Genomic DNA, 18,407 nt, shown 5'->3' with positions numbered 1-18,407 from the left:
TTTTGACCCAAATGTAAATACGGACGCCAGAATTAGATTCAGGGTTGAATTTTATCCTTAAAAATGTTGTTTTTCATAGCTTTTAAAAATCAAGATTTTTTTGGTGTCTGGGGAAGAAAATTCCTGATGCCGGGGTCAGAGATTTTTGTGCCCGGGAGGTGAAAAGGTTTTTTTGACTCAAATCTAAAAACGGACAGCAGAATGAGATTCGGGGTTGAATTTTGTCCTTAAAAATGGTGTTTTTCATAGCATTTAAAAATCAAGATTTTTTTCGTGTTTGGGGGAGAAAATTCCTGCTGCCGGAGTCAGGGATTTTTCTGCCCAGGAGGTGAATTTTTTTTTTGACCCAAATGTAAATACGGACGCCAGAATTAGATTAAGGGTTGAATTTTGTCCTTAAAAACAGTGTTTTTCATAGTGTTTAAAAATCAAGATTTCTTTGGTGTCCGGGGAAGAAATTTCATGATGCCAAGGGTCAGGGATTTTTGTACCCAGGAGGTGAAATTTTTTTTCCACCCAAATGTAAAAACAGACACCAGAATGACATTCGGGGTTGAATTTTGTCCTTAAAAATGGTGTTTATCATAGTTTTTAAAAATCAAGATTTTTTTGGTGTCCAGGGAAGAAAATTCCTGATGCCGGGGTCAAACATTTTTGTGCTCAGGAGGTGAAAAATTTTTTTTGACCCAAATGTAAAAATGGACAGCAGAATTAGATTCCGGGTTGAATTTCTTCCTTAACAATGCTGTTTTTCATAGTTTTTAAAAATCAAGAATTTTTGGTGTCCGGGGAAGAAAATTCAGGGATTTTTGTGCCCAGGAGGTGAAATTTTTTTTCCACCCAAATGTAAAAACGGACACCAGAATGAGATTCAGGGTTGAATTTCATTCTTAAAAATGGTGTTTTTCATAGCTTTGAAAAATCAAGATTTTTTTCGTGTTTGGGGAAGAAAATTCCTGTCAGGGATTTTTCTGCCCAGGAGGTGAATTTTTTTTTGACCCAAATGTAAAAACGGACGCCAGAATTAGATTCAGGGTTGAATTTTATCCTTAAAAATGGTGTTTTCATAGTTGTTAAAAATCAAGAATTTTTTGGTGTCCAGGGAAGAAAATTCCTGATGCCGCGGTCAGGGATTTTTGTGCCCAGGAGGTGAAAAAGTTTTTTTGACTCAAATCTAAAAACGGACAGCAGAATGAGATTCGGGGTTGAATTTTGTCCTTAAAAATGTTGTTTTTCATAGCATTTAAAAATAAAGATTTTTTTTGGTGTTTGGGGGAGAAAATTCCTGCTGCCGGAGTCAGGGATTTTTCTGCCCAGGAGGCGAATTTTTTTTTGACCCAAATGTAAATACGGACGCCAGAATTAGATTCAGGGTTGAATTTTATCCTTAAAAATGTTGTTTTTCATAGCTTTTAAAAATCAAGATTTTTTTGGTGTCTGGGGAAGAAAATTCCTGATGCCGGGGTCAGAGATTTTTGTGCCCGGGAGGTGAAAAGGTTTTTTTGACTCAAATCTAAAAACGGACAGCAGAATGAGATTCGGGGTTGAATTTTGTCCTTAAAAATGGTGTTTTTCATAGCATTTAAAAATCAAGATTTTTTTCGTGTTTGGGGGAGAAAATTCCTGCTGCCGGAGTCAGGGATTTTTCTGCCCAGGAGGTGAATTTTTTTTTTGACCCAAATGTAAATACGGACGCCAGAATTAGATTAAGGGTTGAATTTTGTCCTTAAAAACAGTGTTTTTCATAGTGTTTAAAAATCAAGATTTCTTTGGTGTCCGGGGAAGAAATTTCATGATGCCAAGGGTCAGGGATTTTTGTACCCAGGAGGTGAAATTTTTTTTCCACCCAAATGTAAAAACAGACACCAGAATGACATTCGGGGTTGAATTTTGTCCTTAAAAATGGTGTTTATCATAGTTTTTAAAAATCAAGATTTTTTTGGTGTCCAGGGAAGAAAATTCCTGATGCCGCGGTCAGGGATTTTTGTGCCCAGGAGGTGAAAAAGTTTTTTTGACTCAAATCTAAAAACGGACAGCAGAATGAGATTCAGGGTTGAATTTTGTCCTTAAAAATGTTGTTTTTCATAGCATTTAAAAATAAAGATTTTTTTGGTGTTTGGGGGAGAAAATGCCTGCTGCCGGAGTCAGGGATTTTTCTGCCCAGGAGGCGAATTTTTTTTTGACCCAAATGTAAATACGGACGCCAGAATTAGATTCAGGGTTGAATTTTATCCTTAAAAATGTTGTTTTTCATAGCTTTTAAAAATCAAGATTTTTTTGGTTTCTGGGGAAGAAAATTCCTGATGCCGGGGTCAGAGATTTTTGTGCCCGGGAGGTGAAAAAGTTTTTTTGACTCAAATCTAAAAACGGACAGCAGAATGAGATTCGGGGTTGAATTTTGTCCTTAAAAATGGTGTTTTTCATAGCATTTAAAAATCAAGATTTTTTTCGTGTTTGGGGGAGAAAATTCCTGCTGCCGGAGTCAGGGATTTTTCTGCCCAGGAGGTGAATTTTTTTTTGACCCAAATGTAAATACGGACGCCAGAATTAGATTCAGGGTTGAATTTTATCCTTAAAAATGTTGTTTTTCATAGCTTTTAAAAATCAAGATTTTTTTGGTGTCAGGGGAAGAAAATTCCTGATGCCGGGGTCAAACATTTTTGTGCTCAAGAGGTGAAAAAATTTTTTTGACCCAAATGTAAAAATGGACAGCAGAATTAGATTCCGGGTTGAATTTCTTCCTTAACAATGCTGTTTTTCATAGTTTTTAAAAATCAAGAATTTTTGGTGTCCGGGGAAGAAAATTCAGGGATTTTTGTGCCCAGGAGGTGAAATTTTTTTTCCACCCAAATGTAAAAACGGACACCAGAATGAGATTCAGGGTTGAATTTCATTCTTAAAAATGGTGTTTTTCATAGCTTTGAAAAATCAAGATTTTTTTCGTGTTTGGGGAAGAAAATTCCTGTCGGATTTTTCTGCCCAGGAGGCGAATTTTTTTTTGACCCAAATGTAAATACGGACGCCAGAATTAGATTCAGGGTTGAATTTTATCCTTAAAAATGTTGTTTTTCATAGCTTTTAAAAATCAAGATTTTTTTGGTTTCTGGGGAAGAAAATTCCTGATGCCGGGGTCAGAGATTTTTGTGCCCGGGAGGTGAAAAAGTTTTTTTGACTCAAATCTAAAAACGGACAGCAGAATGAGATTCGGGGTTGAATTTTGTCCTTAAAAATGTTGTTTTTCATAGCATTTAAAAATCAAGATTTTTTTCGTGTTTGGGGGAGAAAATTCCTGCTGCCGGAGTCAGGGATTTTTCTGCCCAGGAGGTGAATTTTTTTTTTGACCCAAATGTAAATACGGACGCCAGAATTAGATTCAGGGTTGAATTTTATCCTTAAAAATGGTGTTTTTCATAGCTTTGAAAAATCAAGATTTTTTTCGTGTTTGGGGAAGAAAATTCCTGTCGGATTTTTCTGCCCAGGAGGTGAATTTTTTTTTGACCCAAATGTAAAAACGGACGCCAGAATTAGATTCAGGGTTGAATTTTATCCTTAAAAATGGTGTTTTCATAGTTGTTAAAAATCAAGAATTTTTTGGTGTCCAGGGAAGAAAATTCCTGATGCCGCGGTCAGGGATTTTTGTGCCCAGGAGGTGAAAAAGTTTTTTTGACTCAAATCTAAAAACGGACAGCAGAATGAGATTCGGGGTTGAATTTTGTCCTTAAAAATGTTGTTTTTCATAGCATTTAAAAATAAAGATTTTTTTGGTGTTTGGGGGAGAAAATTCCTGCTGCCGGAGTCAGGGATTTTTCTGCCCAGGAGGCGAATTTTTTTTTGACCCAAATGTAAATACGGACGCCAGAATTAGATTCAGGGTTGAATTTTATCCTTAAAAATGTTGTTTTTCATAGCTTTTAAAAATCAAGATTTTTTTGGTGTCTGGGGAAGAAAATTCCTGATGCCGGGGTCAGAGATTTTTGTGCCCGGGAGGTGAAAAAGTTTTTTTGACTCAAATCTAAAAACGGACAGCAGAATGAGATTCGGGGTTGAATTTTGTCCTTAAAAATGTTGTTTTTCATAGCATTTAAAAATCAAGATTTTTTTCGTGTTTGGGGGAGAAAATTCCTGCTGCCGGAGTCAGGGATTTTTCTGCCCAGGAGGTGAATTTTTTTTTTGACCCAAATGTAAATACGGACGCCAGAATTAGATTCAGGGTTGAATTTTGTCCTTAAAAACAGTGTTTTTCATAGTGTTTAAAAATCAAGATTTCTTTGGTGTCCGGGGAAGAAATTTCATGATGCCAAGGGTCAGGGATTTTTGTACCCAGGAGGTGAAATTTTTTTTCCACCCAAATGTAAAAACAGACACCAGAATGACATTCGGGGTTGAATTTTGTCCTTAAAAATGGTGTTTATCATAGTTTTTAAAAATCAAGATTTTTTTGGTGTCCAGGGAAGAAAATTCCTGATGCCGCGGTCAGGGATTTTTGTGCCCAGGAGGTGAAAAAGTTTTTTTGACTCAAATCTAAAAACGGACAGCAGAATGAGATTCGGGGTTGAATTTTTGTGCCCAGGAGGTGAAAAAGTTTTTTTGACTCAAATCTAAAAACGGACAGCAGAATGAGATTCAGGGTTGAATTTTGTCCTTAAAAACAGTGTTTTTCATAGTGTTTAAAAATCAAGATTTCTTTGGTGTCCGGGGAAGAAATTTCATGATGCCAAGGGTCAGGGATTTTTGTACCCAGGAGGTGAAATTTTTTTTCCACCCAAATGTAAAAACAGACACCAGAATGACATTCGGGGTTGAATTTTGTCCTTAAAAATGGTGTTTATCATAGTTTTTAAAAATCAAGATTTTTTTGGTGTCCAGGGAAGAAAATTCCTGATGCCGGGGTCAAACATTTTTGTGCTCAGGAGGTGAAAAAAATTTTTTGACCCAAATGTAAAAATGGACAGCAGAATTAGATTCCGGGTTGAATTTCTTCCTTAACAATGCTGTTTTTCATAGTTTTTAAAAATCAAGAATTTTTGGTGTCCGGGGAAGAAAATTCAGGGATTTTTGTGCCCAGGAGGTGAAATTTTTTTTCCACCCAAATGTAAAAACGGACACCAGAATGAGATTCAGGGTTGAATTTCATTCTTAAAAATGGTGTTTTTCATAGCTTTGAAAAATCAAGATTTTTTTCGTGTTTGGGGAAGAAAATTCCTGTCAGGGATTTTTCTGCCCAGGAGGTGAATTTTTTTTTGACCCAAATGTAAAAACGGACGCCAGAATTAGATTCAGGGTTGAATTTTATCCTTAAAAATGGTGTTTTCATAGTTGTTAAAAATCAAGAATTTTTTGGTGTCCAGGGAAGAAAATTCCTGATGCCGCGGTCAGGGATTTTTGTGCCCAGGAGGTGAAAAAGTTTTTTTGACTCAAATCTAAAAACGGACAGCAGAATGAGATTCGGGGTTGAATTTTGTCCTTAAAAATGTTGTTTTTCATAGCATTTAAAAATAAAGATTTTTTTTGGTGTTTGGGGGAGAAAATTCCTGCTGCCGGAGTCAGGGATTTTTCTGCCCAGGAGGCGAATTTTTTTTTGACCCAAATGTAAATACGGACGCCAGAATTAGATTCAGGGTTGAATTTTATCCTTAAAAATGTTGTTTTTCATAGCTTTTAAAAATCAAGATTTTTTTGGTGTCTGGGGAAGAAAATTCCTGATGCCGGGGTCAGAGATTTTTGTGCCCGGGAGGTGAAAAGGTTTTTTTGACTCAAATCTAAAAACGGACAGCAGAATGAGATTCGGGGTTGAATTTTGTCCTTAAAAATGGTGTTTTTCATAGCATTTAAAAATCAAGATTTTTTTCGTGTTTGGGGGAGAAAATTCCTGCTGCCGGAGTCAGGGATTTTTCTGCCCAGGAGGTGAATTTTTTTTTTGACCCAAATGTAAATACGGACGCCAGAATTAGATTAAGGGTTGAATTTTGTCCTTAAAAACAGTGTTTTTCATAGTGTTTAAAAATCAAGATTTCTTTGGTGTCCGGGGAAGAAATTTCATGATGCCAAGGGTCAGGGATTTTTGTACCCAGGAGGTGAAATTTTTTTTCCACCCAAATGTAAAAACAGACACCAGAATGACATTCGGGGTTGAATTTTGTCCTTAAAAATGGTGTTTATCATAGTTTTTAAAAATCAAGATTTTTTTGGTGTCCAGGGAAGAAAATTCCTGATGCCGCGGTCAGGGATTTTTGTGCCCAGGAGGTGAAAAAGTTTTTTTGACTCAAATCTAAAAACGGACAGCAGAATGAGATTCAGGGTTGAATTTTGTCCTTAAAAATGTTGTTTTTCATAGCATTTAAAAATAAAGATTTTTTTGGTGTTTGGGGGAGAAAATGCCTGCTGCCGGAGTCAGGGATTTTTCTGCCCAGGAGGCGAATTTTTTTTTGACCCAAATGTAAATACGGACGCCAGAATTAGATTCAGGGTTGAATTTTATCCTTAAAAATGTTGTTTTTCATAGCTTTTAAAAATCAAGATTTTTTTGGTTTCTGGGGAAGAAAATTCCTGATGCCGGGGTCAGAGATTTTTGTGCCCGGGAGGTGAAAAAGTTTTTTTGACTCAAATCTAAAAACGGACAGCAGAATGAGATTCGGGGTTGAATTTTGTCCTTAAAAATGGTGTTTTTCATAGCATTTAAAAATCAAGATTTTTTTCGTGTTTGGGGGAGAAAATTCCTGCTGCCGGAGTCAGGGATTTTTCTGCCCAGGAGGTGAATTTTTTTTTTGACCCAAATGTAAATACGGACGCCAGAATTAGATTCAGGGTTGAATTTTATCCTTAAAAATGTTGTTTTTCATAGCTTTTAAAAATCAAGATTTTTTTGGTGTCTGGGGAAGAAAATTCCTGATGCCGGGGTCAAACATTTTTGTGCTCAGGAGGTGAAAAAATTTTTTTGACCCAAATGTAAAAATGGACAGCAGAATTAGATTCCGGGTTGAATTTCTTCCTTAACAATGCTGTTTTTCATAGTTTTTAAAAATCAAGAATTTTTGGTGTCCGGGGAAGAAAATTCAGGGATTTTTGTGCCCAGGAGGTGAAATTTTTTTTCCACCCAAATGTAAAAACGGACACCAGAATGAGATTCAGGGTTGAATTTCATTCTTAAAAATGGTGTTTTTCATAGCTTTGAAAAATCAAGATTTTTTTCGTGTTTGGGGAAGAAAATTCCTGTCAGGGATTTTTCTGCCCAGGAGGTGAATTTTTTTTTGACCCAAATGTAAAAACGGACGCCAGAATTAGATTCAGGGTTGAATTTTATCCTTAAAAATGGTGTTTTCATAGTTGTTAAAAATCAAGAATTTTTTGGTGTCCAGGGAAGAAAATTCCTGATGCCGCGGTCAGGGATTTTTGTGCCCAGGAGGTGAAAAAGTTTTTTTGACTCAAATCTAAAAACGGACAGCAGAATGAGATTCGGGGTTGAATTTTGTCCTTAAAAATGTTGTTTTTCATAGCATTTAAAAATAAAGATTTTTTTTGGTGTTTGGGGGAGAAAATTCGTGGTGCCGGAGTCAGGGATTTTTCTGCCCAGGAGGCGAATTTTTTTTTGACCCAAATGTAAATACGGACGCCAGAATTAGATTCAGGGTTGAATTTTATCCTTAAAAATGTTGTTTTTCATAGCTTTTAAAAATCAAGATTTTTTTGGTGTCTGGGGAAGAAAATTCCTGATGCCGGGGTCAGAGATTTTTGTGCCCGGGAGGTGAAAAGGTTTTTTTGACTCAAATCTAAAAACGGACAGCAGAATGAGATTCGGGGTTGAATTTTGTCCTTAAAAATGGTGTTTTTCATAGCATTTAAAAATCAAGATTTTTTTCGTGTTTGGGGGAGAAAATTCCTGCTGCCGGAGTCAGGGATTTTTCTGCCCAGGAGGTGAATTTTTTTTTTGACCCAAATGTAAATACGGACGCCAGAATTAGATTCAGGGTTGAATTTTGTCCTTAAAAACAGTGTTTTTCATAGTGTTTAAAAATCAAGATTTCTTTGGTGTCCGGGGAAGAAATTTCATGATGCCAAGGGTCAGGGATTTTTGTACCCAGGAGGTGAAATTTTTTTTCCACCCAAATGTAAAAACAGACACCAGAATGACATTCGGGGTTGAATTTTGTCCTTAAAAATGGTGTTTATCATAGTTTTTAAAAATCAAGATTTTTTTGGTGTCCAGGGAAGAAAATTCCTGATGCCGCGGTCAGGGATTTTTGTGCCCAGGAGGTGAAAAAGTTTTTTTGACTCAAATCTAAAAACGGACAGCAGAATGACATTCGGGGTTGAATTTCTTCCTTAACAATGCTGTTTTTCATAGTTTTTAAACATCAAGAATTTTTGGTGTCCGGGGAAGAAAATTCAGGGATTTTTGTGCCCAGGAGGTGAATTTTTTTTCCACCCAAATGTAAAAACGGACACCAGAATGAGATTCAGGGTTGAATTTCATTCTTAAAAATGGTGTTTTTCATAGCTTTGAAAAATCAAGAATTTTTTGGTGTCCGGGGATGAAAATTCCTGATGCCGGGGTCAGGGATTTTTGTGCCCAGGAAGTGAAAAAGTTTTTTGACTCAAATCTAAAAACGGACACCAGAATGAGATTCGGGCTTGAATTTCATCCTTAAAAATGGTGTTTTTCATAGCTTTTAAAAATCACGAATTTTTTGGTGGCCGGGTAAGAAAATTCCTGATGCCGGGGTCAGGGATTTTTGTGCCTAGGAGGTGATTTTTTTTTGACCCAAATGTAAAAACGGATGCCCGAATTAGATTCAGGGTTGAATTTTGTCCTTAAAAATGGTGTTTTCATAGTTTTTAAAAATCAAGAATTTTTTGGTGTCCAGGGAAGAAAATTCCTGATGCCGCGGTCAGGGATTTTTGTGCCCAGGAGGTGAAATTTTTTTTCCACCCAAATGTAAAAACAGACACCAGAATGACATTCGGGGTTGAATTTTGTCCTTAAAAATGGTGTTTATCATAGTTTTTAAAAATCAAGATTTTTTTGGTGTCCGGGGAAGAAAATTCCTGATGCCGGAGTCAGAGATTTTTGTGCCCGGGAGGTGAAAAAGTTTTTTTGACTCAAATCTAAAAACAGACAGCAGAATGAGATTCGGGGTTGAATTTTGTCCTTAAAAATGAATTTTTTTTTGACCCAAATGTAAATACGGACACCAGAATTAGATTCAGGGGTGAATTTTGTCCTTAAAAACAGTGTTTTTCATAGTGTTTAAAAATCAAAATTTCTTTGGTGTCCGGGGAAGAAATTTCATGATGCCAAGGGTCAGGGATTTTTGTACCCAGGAGGTGAAATTTTTTTTCCACCCAAATGTAAAAACAGACACCAGAATGACATTCGGGGTTGAATTTTGTCCTTAAAAATGGTGTTTATCATAGTTTTTAAAAATCAAGATTTTTTTGGTGTCCGGGGAAGAAAATTCCTGATGCCGGAGTCAGAGATTTTTGTGCCCGGGAGATGAAAAAGTTTTTTTGACTCAAATCTAAAAACGGACACCAGAATGAGATTCGGGGTTGAATTTTGTCCTTAAAAATGGTGTTTATCATAGTTTTTAAAAATCAAGATTTTTTTGGTGTTTGGGGAAGAAAATTCCTGTCAGGGATTTTTCTGCCCAGGAGGTGAATTTTTTTTTGACCCAAATGTAAATACGGACGCCAGAATTAGATTCAGGGTTGAATTTTATCCTTAAAAATGTTGTTTTTCATAGCTTTTAAAAATCAAGATTTTTTTGGTGTCTGGGGAAGAAAATTCCTGATGCCGGGGTCAAACATTTTTGTGCTCAGGAGGTGAAAAAATTTTTTTGACCCAAATGTAAAAATGGACAGCAGAATTAGATTCCGGGTTGAATTTCTTCCTTAACAATGCTGTTTTTCATAGTTTTTAAAAATCAAGAATTTTTGGTGTCCGGGGAAGAAAATTCAGGGATTTTTGTGCCCAGGAGGTGAAATTTTTTTTCCACCCAAATGTAAAAACGGACACCAGAATGAGATTCAGGGTTGAATTTCATTCTTAAAAATGGTGTTTTTCATAGCTTTGAAAAAACAAGATTTTTTTCGTGTTTGGGGAAGAAAATTCCTGTCAGGGATTTTTCTGCCCAGGAGGTGAATTTTTTTTTGACCCAAATGTAAAAACGGACGCCAGAATGAGATTCGGGCTTGAATTTCATCCTTAAAAATGGTGTTTTTCATAGCTTTTAAAAATCACGAATTTTTTGGTGGCCGGGTAAGAAAATTCCTGATGCCGGGGTCAGGGATTTTTGTACCCAGGAGGTGATTTTTTTTTGACCCAAATGTAAAAACAGACACCAGAATGACATTCGGGGTTGAATTTTGTCCTTAAAAATGGTGTTTTTCATAGCTTTTAAAAATCAAGATTTTTTTGGTGTCTGGGGAAGAAAATTCCTGATGCCGGGGTCAAACATTTTTGTGCCCAGGAGGTGAAAAATTTTTTTTCACCCAAATGTAAAAATGGACAGCAGAATTAGATTCCGGGTTGAATTTCTTCCTTAACAATGCTGTTTTTCATAGTTTTTAAACATCAAGAATTTTTGGTGTCCGGGGAAGAAAATTCAGGGATTTTTGTGCCCAGGAGGTGAATTTTTTTTCCACCCAAATGTAAAAACGGACACCAGAATGAGATTCAGGGTTGAATTTCATTCTTAAAAATGGTGTTTTTCATAGCTTTGAAAAATCAAGAATTTTTTGGTGTCCGGGGATGAAAATTCCTGATGCCGGGGTCAGGGATTTTTGTGCCCAGGAAGTGAAAAAGTTTTTTGACTCAAATCTAAAAACGGACACCAGAATGAGATTCGGGCTTGAATTTCATCCTTAAAAATGGTGTTTTTCATAGCTTTTAAAAATCACGAATTTTTTGGTGGCCGGGTAAGAAAATTCCTGATGCCGGGGTCAGGGATTTTTGTGCTCAGGAGGTGATTTTTTTTTGACCCAAATGTAAAAACGGATGCCCGAATTAGATTCAGGGTTGAATTTTGTCCTTAAAAATGGTGTTTTCATAGTTTTTAAAAATCAAGAATTTTTTGGTGTCCAGGGAAGAAAATTCCTGATGCCGCGGTCAGGGATTTTTGTGCCCAGGAGGTGAAAAAGTTTTTTTGACTCAAATCTAAAAACGGACAGCAGAATGAGATTCGGGGTTGAATTTTGTCCTTAAAAATGGTGTTTTTCATAGCATTTAAAAATCAAGATTTTTTTCGTGTTTGGGGGAGAAAATTCCTGCTGCCGGAGTCAGGGATTTTTCTGCCCAGGAGGCGAATTTTTTTTTGACCCAAATGTAAATACGGACCCCAGAATTAGATTCAGGGTTGAATTTTATCCTTAAAAATGTTGTTTTTCATAGCTTTTAAAAATCAAGATTTTTTTGGTGTCTGGGGAAGATAATTCCTGATGCCGGGGTCAAACATTTTTGTGCCCAGGAGGTGAAAATTTTTTTTTGACCCAAATGTAAAAATGGACAGCAGAATTAGATTCCGGGTTGAATTTCTTCCTTAACAATGCTGTTTTTCATAGTTTTTAAACATCAAGAATTTTTGGTGTCCGGGGAAGAAAATTCAGGGATTTTTGTGCCCAGGAGGTGAATTTTTTTTCCACCCAAATGTAAAAACGGACACCAGAATGAGATTCAGGGTTGAATTTCATTCTTAAAAATGGTGTTTTTCATAGCTTTGAAAAATCAAGAATTTTTTGGTGTCCGGGGAAGAAAATTCCTGATGCCGGGGTCAGGGATTTTTGTGCCCAGGAAGTTAAAAAGTTTTTTTAACTCAAATCTAAAAACGGACACCAGAATGAGATTCGGGCTTGAATTTCATCCTTAAAAATGGTGTTTTTCATAGCTTTTAAAAATCACGAATTTTTTGGTGGCCGGGTAAGAAAATTCCTGATGCCGGGGTCAGGGATTTTTGTGCCCAGGAGGTGATTTTTTTTTGACCCAAATGTAAAAACGGATGCCCGAATTAGATTCAGGGTTGAATTTTGTCCTTAAAAATGGTGTTTTCATAGTTTTTAAAAATCAAGAATTTTTTGGTGTCCAGGGAAGAAAATTCCTGATGCCGCGGTCAGGGATTTTTGTGCCCAGGAGGTGAAAAAGTTTTTTTGACTCAAATCTAAAAACGGACAGCAGAATGAGATTCGGGGTTGAATTTTGTCCTTAAAAATGGTGTTTTTCATAGCATTTAAAAATCAAGATTTTTTTCGTGTTTGGGGGAGAAAATTCCTGCTGCCGGAGTCAGGGATTTTTCTGCCCAGGAGGCGAATTTTTTTTTGACCCAAATGTAAATACGGACCCCAGAATTAGATTCAGGGTTGAATTTTATCCTTAAAAATGTTGTTTTTCATAGCTTTTAAAAATCAAGATTTTTTTGGTGTCTGGGGAAGATAATTCCTGATGCCGGGGTCAAACATTTTTGTGCCCAGGAGGTGAAAATTTTTTTTTGACCCAAATGTAAAAATGGACAGCAGAATTAGATTCCGGGTTGAATTTCTTCCTTAACAATGCTGTTTTTCATAGTTTTTAAACATCAAGAATTTTTGGTGTCCGGGGAAGAAAATTCAGGGATTTTTGTGCCCAGGAGGTGAATTTTTTTTCCACCCAAATGTAAAAACGGACACCAGAATGAGATTCAGGGTTGAATTTCATTCTTAAAAATGGTGTTTTTCATAGCTTTGAAAAATCAAGAATTTTTTGGTGTCCGGGGAAGAAAATTCCTGATGCCGGGGTCAGGGATTTTTGTGCCCAGGAAGTTAAAAAGTTTTTTTAACTCAAATCTAAAAACGGACACCAGAATGAGATTCGGGCTTGAATTTCATCCTTAAAAATGGTGTTTTTCATAGCTTTTAAAAATCACGAATTTTTTGGTGGCCGGGTAAGAAAATTCCTGATGCTGGGGTCAGGGATTTTTTTGCCCAGGAGGTGATTTTTTTTTTACCCAAATGTAAAAACGGACACCAGAATTAGATTCAGGGTTGAATTTTGTCCTTAAAAATGGTGTTTTTCATAGCTTTGAAAAATCAAGATTTTTTTCGTGTTTGGGGAAGAAAATTCCTGATGCCGGGGTCAGGGATTTTTGTGTGCCCAGGAGGTGAAATTTTTTTTCCACCCAAATGTAAAAACAGACACCAGAATGACATTCGGGGTTGAATTTTGTCCTTAAAAACAGTGTTTTTCATAGTGTTTAAAAATCAAGATTTTTTTGGCGTCCGGGGAAGAAATTTCATGATGCCAACGGTCAGGGATTTTTGTACCCAGGAGGTGAAATTTTTTTTCCACCCAAATGTAAAAACAGACACCAGAATGACATTCGGGGTTGAATTTTGTCCTTAAAAATGGTGTTTATCATAGTTTTTAAAAATCAAGATTTTTTTGGTGTCCGGGGAAGAAAATTCCTGATGCCGGGGTCAGAGATTTTTGTGCCCGGCAGGTGAAAAAGTTTTTTTGACTCAAATCTAAAAACGGACAGCAGAATGAGATTCGGGGTTGAATTTTGTCCTTAAAAATGGTGTTTTTCATAGCATTTAAAAATCAAGCTTTTTTTCGTGTTTGGGGGAGAAAATTCCTGCTGCCGGAGTCAGGGATTTTTCTGCCCAGGAGGCGAATTTTTTTTTGACCCAAATGTAAATACGGACGCCAGAATTAGATTCAGGGTTGAATTTTATCCTTAAAAATGTTGTTTTTCATAGCTTTTAAAAATCAAGATTTTTTTGGTGTCTGGGGAAGAAAATTCCTGATGCCGGGGTCAAACATTTTTGTGCCCAGGAGGTGAAAAATTTTTTTTGACCCAAATGTAAAAATGGACAGCAGAATTAGATTCCGGGTTGAATTTCTTCCTTAACAATGCTGTTTTTCATAGTTTTTAAAAATCAAGAATTTTTTGGTGTCCGGGGAAGAAAATTCGTGATGCCGGGGTCAGGGATTTTTGTGCCCAGGAAGTGAAAAAGTTTTTTTGACTCAAATCTAAAAACGGACACCAGAATGGGATTCGGGCTTGAATTTCATCCTTAAAAATGGTGTTTTTCATAGCTTTTAAAAATCACGAATTTTTTGGTGGCCGGGTAAGAAAATTCCTGATGCCGGGGTCAGGGATTTTTGTGCGCAGGAGGTGATTTTTTTTTTGACCCAAATCTAAAAACGGACAGCAGAATGAGATTCGGGGTTGAATTTTGTCCTTAAAAATGGTGTTTATCATAGTTTTTAAAAATCAAGATTTTTTTGGTGTCCAGGGAAGAAAATTCCTGATGCCGCGGTCAGGGATTTTTGTGCCCAGGAGGTGAAAAAGTTTTTTTGACTCAAATCTAAAAACGGACAGCAGAATGAGATTCGGGGTTGAATTTTGTCCTTAAAAATGTTGTTTTTCATAGCATTTAAAAATAAAGATTTTTTTGGTGTTTGGGGGAGAAAATGTCTGCTGCCGGAGTCAGGGATTTTTCTGCCCAGGAGGCGAATTTTTTTTTGACCCAAATGTAAATACGAACGCCAGAATTAGATTCAGGGTTGAATTTTATCCTTAAAAATGTTGTTTTTCATAGCTTTTAAAAATCAAGATTTTTTTGGTTTCTGGGGAAGAAAATTCCTGATGCCGGGGTCAGAGATTTTTGTGCCCGGGAGGTGAAAAAGTTTTTTTGACTCAAATCTAAAAACGGACAGCAGAATGAGATTCGGGGTTGAATTTTGTCCTTAAAAATGAATTTTTTTTTTGACCCAAATGTAAATACGGACACCAGAATTAGATTCAGGGGTGAATTTTGTCCTTAAAAACAGTGTTTTTCATAGTGTTTAAAAATCAAAATTTCTTTGGTGTCCGGGGAAGAAATTTCATGATGCCAAGGGTCAGGGATTTTTGTACCCAGGAGGTGAAATTTTTTTTCCACCCAAATGTAAAAACAGACACCAGAATGACATTCGGGGTTGAATTTTGTCCTTAAAAATGGTGTTTATCATAGTTTTTAAAAATCAAGATTTTTTTGGTGTCCGGGGAAGAAAATTCCTGATGCCGGAGTCAGAGATTTTTGTGCCCGGGAGATGAAAAAGTTTTTTTGACTCAAATCTAAAAACGGACACCAGAATGAGATTCGGGGTTGAATTTTGTCCTTAAAAATGGTGTTTATCATAGTTTTTAAAAATCAAGATTTTTTTGGTGTTTGGGGAAGAAAATTCCTGTCAGGGATTTTTCTGCCCAGGAGGTGAATTTTTTTTTGACCCAAATGTAAATACGGACGCCAGAATTAGATTCAGGGTTGAATTTTATCCTTAAAAATGTTGTTTTTCATAGCTTTTAAAAATCAAGATTTTTTTGGTGTCTGGGGAAGAAAATTCCTGATGCCGGGGTCAAACATTTTTGTGCTCAGGAGGTGAAAAAATTTTTTTGACCCAAATGTAAAAATGGACAGCAGAATTAGATTCCGGGTTGAATATCTTCCTTAACAATGCTGTTTTTCATAGTTTTTAAAAATCAAGAATTTTTGGTGTCCGGGGAAGAAAATTCAGGGATTTTTGTGCCCAGGAGGTGAAATTTTTTTTCCACCCAAATGTAAAAACGGACACCAGAATGAGATTCAGGGTTGAATTTCATTCTTAAAAATGGTGTTTTTCATAGCTTTGAAAAATCAAGATTTTTTTCGTGTTTGGGGAAGAAAATTCCTGTCAGGGATTTTTCTGCCCAGGAGGTGAATTTTTTTTTGACCCAAATGTAAAAACGGACGCCAGAATTAGATTCAGGGTTGAATTTTATCCTTAAAAATGGTGTTTTCATAGTTGTTAAAAATCAAGAATTTTTTGGTGTCCAGGGAAGAAAATTCCTGATGCCGCGGTCAGGGATTTTTGTGCCCAGGAGGTGAAAAAGTTTTTTTGACTCAAATCTAAAAACGGACAGCAGAATGAGATTCGGGGTTGAATTTTGTCCTTAAAAATGTTGTTTTTCATAGCATTTAAAAATAAAGATTTTTTTTGGTGTTTGGGGGAGAAAATTCGTGGTGCCGGAGTCAGGGATTTTTCTGCCCAGGAGGCGAATTTTTTTTTGACCCAAATGTAAATACGGACGCCAGAATTAGATTCAGGGTTGAATTTTATCCTTAAAAATGTTGTTTTTCATAGCTTTTAAAAATCAAGATTTTTTTGGTGTCTGGGGAAGAAAATTCCTGATGCCGGGGTCAGAGATTTTTGTGCCCGGGAGGTGAAAAGGTTTTTTTGACTCAAATCTAAAAACGGACAGCAGAATGAGATTCGGGGTTGAATTTTGTCCTTAAAAATGGTGTTTTTCATAGCATTTAAAAATCAAGATTTTTTTCGTGTTTGGGGGAGAAAATTCCTGCTGCCGGAGTCAGGGATTTTTCTGCCCAGGAGGTGAATTTTTTTTTTTGACCCAAATGTAAATACGGACGCCAGAATTAGATTCAGGGTTGAATTTTGTCCTTAAAAACAGTGTTTTTCATAGTGTTTAAAAATCAAGATTTCTTTGGTGTCCGGGGAAGAAATTTCATGATGCCAAGGGTCAGGGATTTTTGTACCCAGGAGGTGAAATTTTTTTTCCACCCAAATGTAAAAACAGACACCAGAATGACATTCGGGGTTGAATTTTGTCCTTAAAAATGGTGTTTATCATAGTTTTTAAAAATCAAGATTTTTTTGGTGTCCAGGGAAGAAAATTCCTGATGCCGCGGTCAGGGATTTTTGTGCCCAGGAGGTGAAAAAGTTTTTTTGACTCAAATCTAAAAACGGACAGCAGAATGAGATTCGGGGTTGAATTTTGTCCTTAAAAATGTTGTTTTTCATAGCATTTAAAAATAAAGATTTTTTTGGTGTTTGGGGGAGAAAATGCCTGCTGCCGGAGTCAGGGATTTTTCTGCCCAGGAGGCGAATTTTTTTTTGACCCAAATGTAAATACGGACGCCAGAATTAGATTCAGGGTTGAATTTTATCCTTAAAAATGTTGTTTTTCATAGCTTTTAAAAATCAAGATTTTTTTGGTTTCTGGGGAAGAAAATTCCTGATGCCGGGGTCAGAGATTTTTGTGCCCGGGAGGTGAAAAAGTTTTTTTGACTCAAATCTAAAAACGGACAGCAGAATGAGATTCGGGGTTGAATTTTGTCCTTAAAAATGTTGTTTTTCATAGCATTTAAAAATCAAGATTTTTTTCGTGTTTGGGGGAGAAAATTCCTGCTGCCGGAGTCAGGGATTTTTCTGCCCAGGAGGTGAATTTTTTTTTTGACCCAAATGTAAATACGGACGCCAGAATTAGATTCAGGGTTGAATTTTGTCCTTAAAAACAGTGTTTTTCATAGTGTTTAAAAATCAAGATTTCTTTGGTGTCCGGGGAAGAAATTTCATGATGCCAAGGGTCAGGGATTTTTGTACCCAGGAGGTGAAATTTTTTTTCCACCCAAATGTAAAAACAGACACCAGAATGACATTCGGGGTTGAATTTTGTCCTTAAAAATGGTGTTTTTCATAGCTTTTAAAAATCAAGATTTTTTTGGTGTCTGGGGAAGAAAATTCCTGATGCCGGGGTCAAACATTTTTGTGCCCAGGAGGTGAAAAATTTTTTTTCACCCAAATGTAAAAATGGACAGCAGAATTAGATTCCGGGTTGAATTTCTTCCTTAACAATGCTGTTTTTCATAGTTTTTAAACATCAAGAATTTTTGGTGTCCGGGGAAGAAAATTCAGGGATTTTTGTGCCCAGGAGGTGAATTTTTTTTCCACCCAAATGTAAAAACGGACACCAGAATGAGATTCAGGGTTGAATTTCATTCTTAAAAATGGTGTTTTTCATAGCTTTGAAAAATCAAGAATTTTTTGGTGTCCGGGGATGAAAATTCCTGATGCCGGGGTCAGGGATTTTTGTGCCCAGGAAGTGAAAAAGTTTTTTGACTCAAATCTAAAAACGGACACCAGAATGAGATTCGGGCTTGAATTTCATCCTTAAAAATGGTGTTTTTCATAGCTTTTAAAAATCACGAATTTTTTGGTGGCCGGGTAAGAAAATTCCTGATGCCGGGGTCAGGGATTTTTGTGCCTAGGAGGTGATTTTTTTTTGACCCAAATGTAAAAACGGATGCCCGAATTAGATTCAGGGTTGAATTTTGTCCTTAAAAATGGTGTTTTCATAGTTTTTAAAAATCAAGAATTTTTTGGTGTCCAGGGAAGAAAATTCCTGATGCCGCGGTCAGGGATTTTTGTGCCCAGGAGGTGAAATTTTTTTTCCACCCAAATGTAAAAACAGACACCAGAATGACATTCGGGGTTGAATTTTGTCCTTAAAAATGGTGTTTATCATAGTTTTTAAAAATCAAGATTTTTTTGGTGTCCGGGGAAGAAAATTCCTGATGCCGGAGTCAGAGATTTTTGTGCCCGGGAGGTGAAAAAGTTT

Source organism: Vipera berus (assembly GCF_964194415.1).
Source record: "Vipera berus genome assembly, chromosome: 2".
Taxonomy (NCBI): domain Eukaryota; kingdom Metazoa; phylum Chordata; class Lepidosauria; order Squamata; family Viperidae; genus Vipera; species Vipera berus.
Note: the sequence above shows the minus strand (reverse complement) of the source record.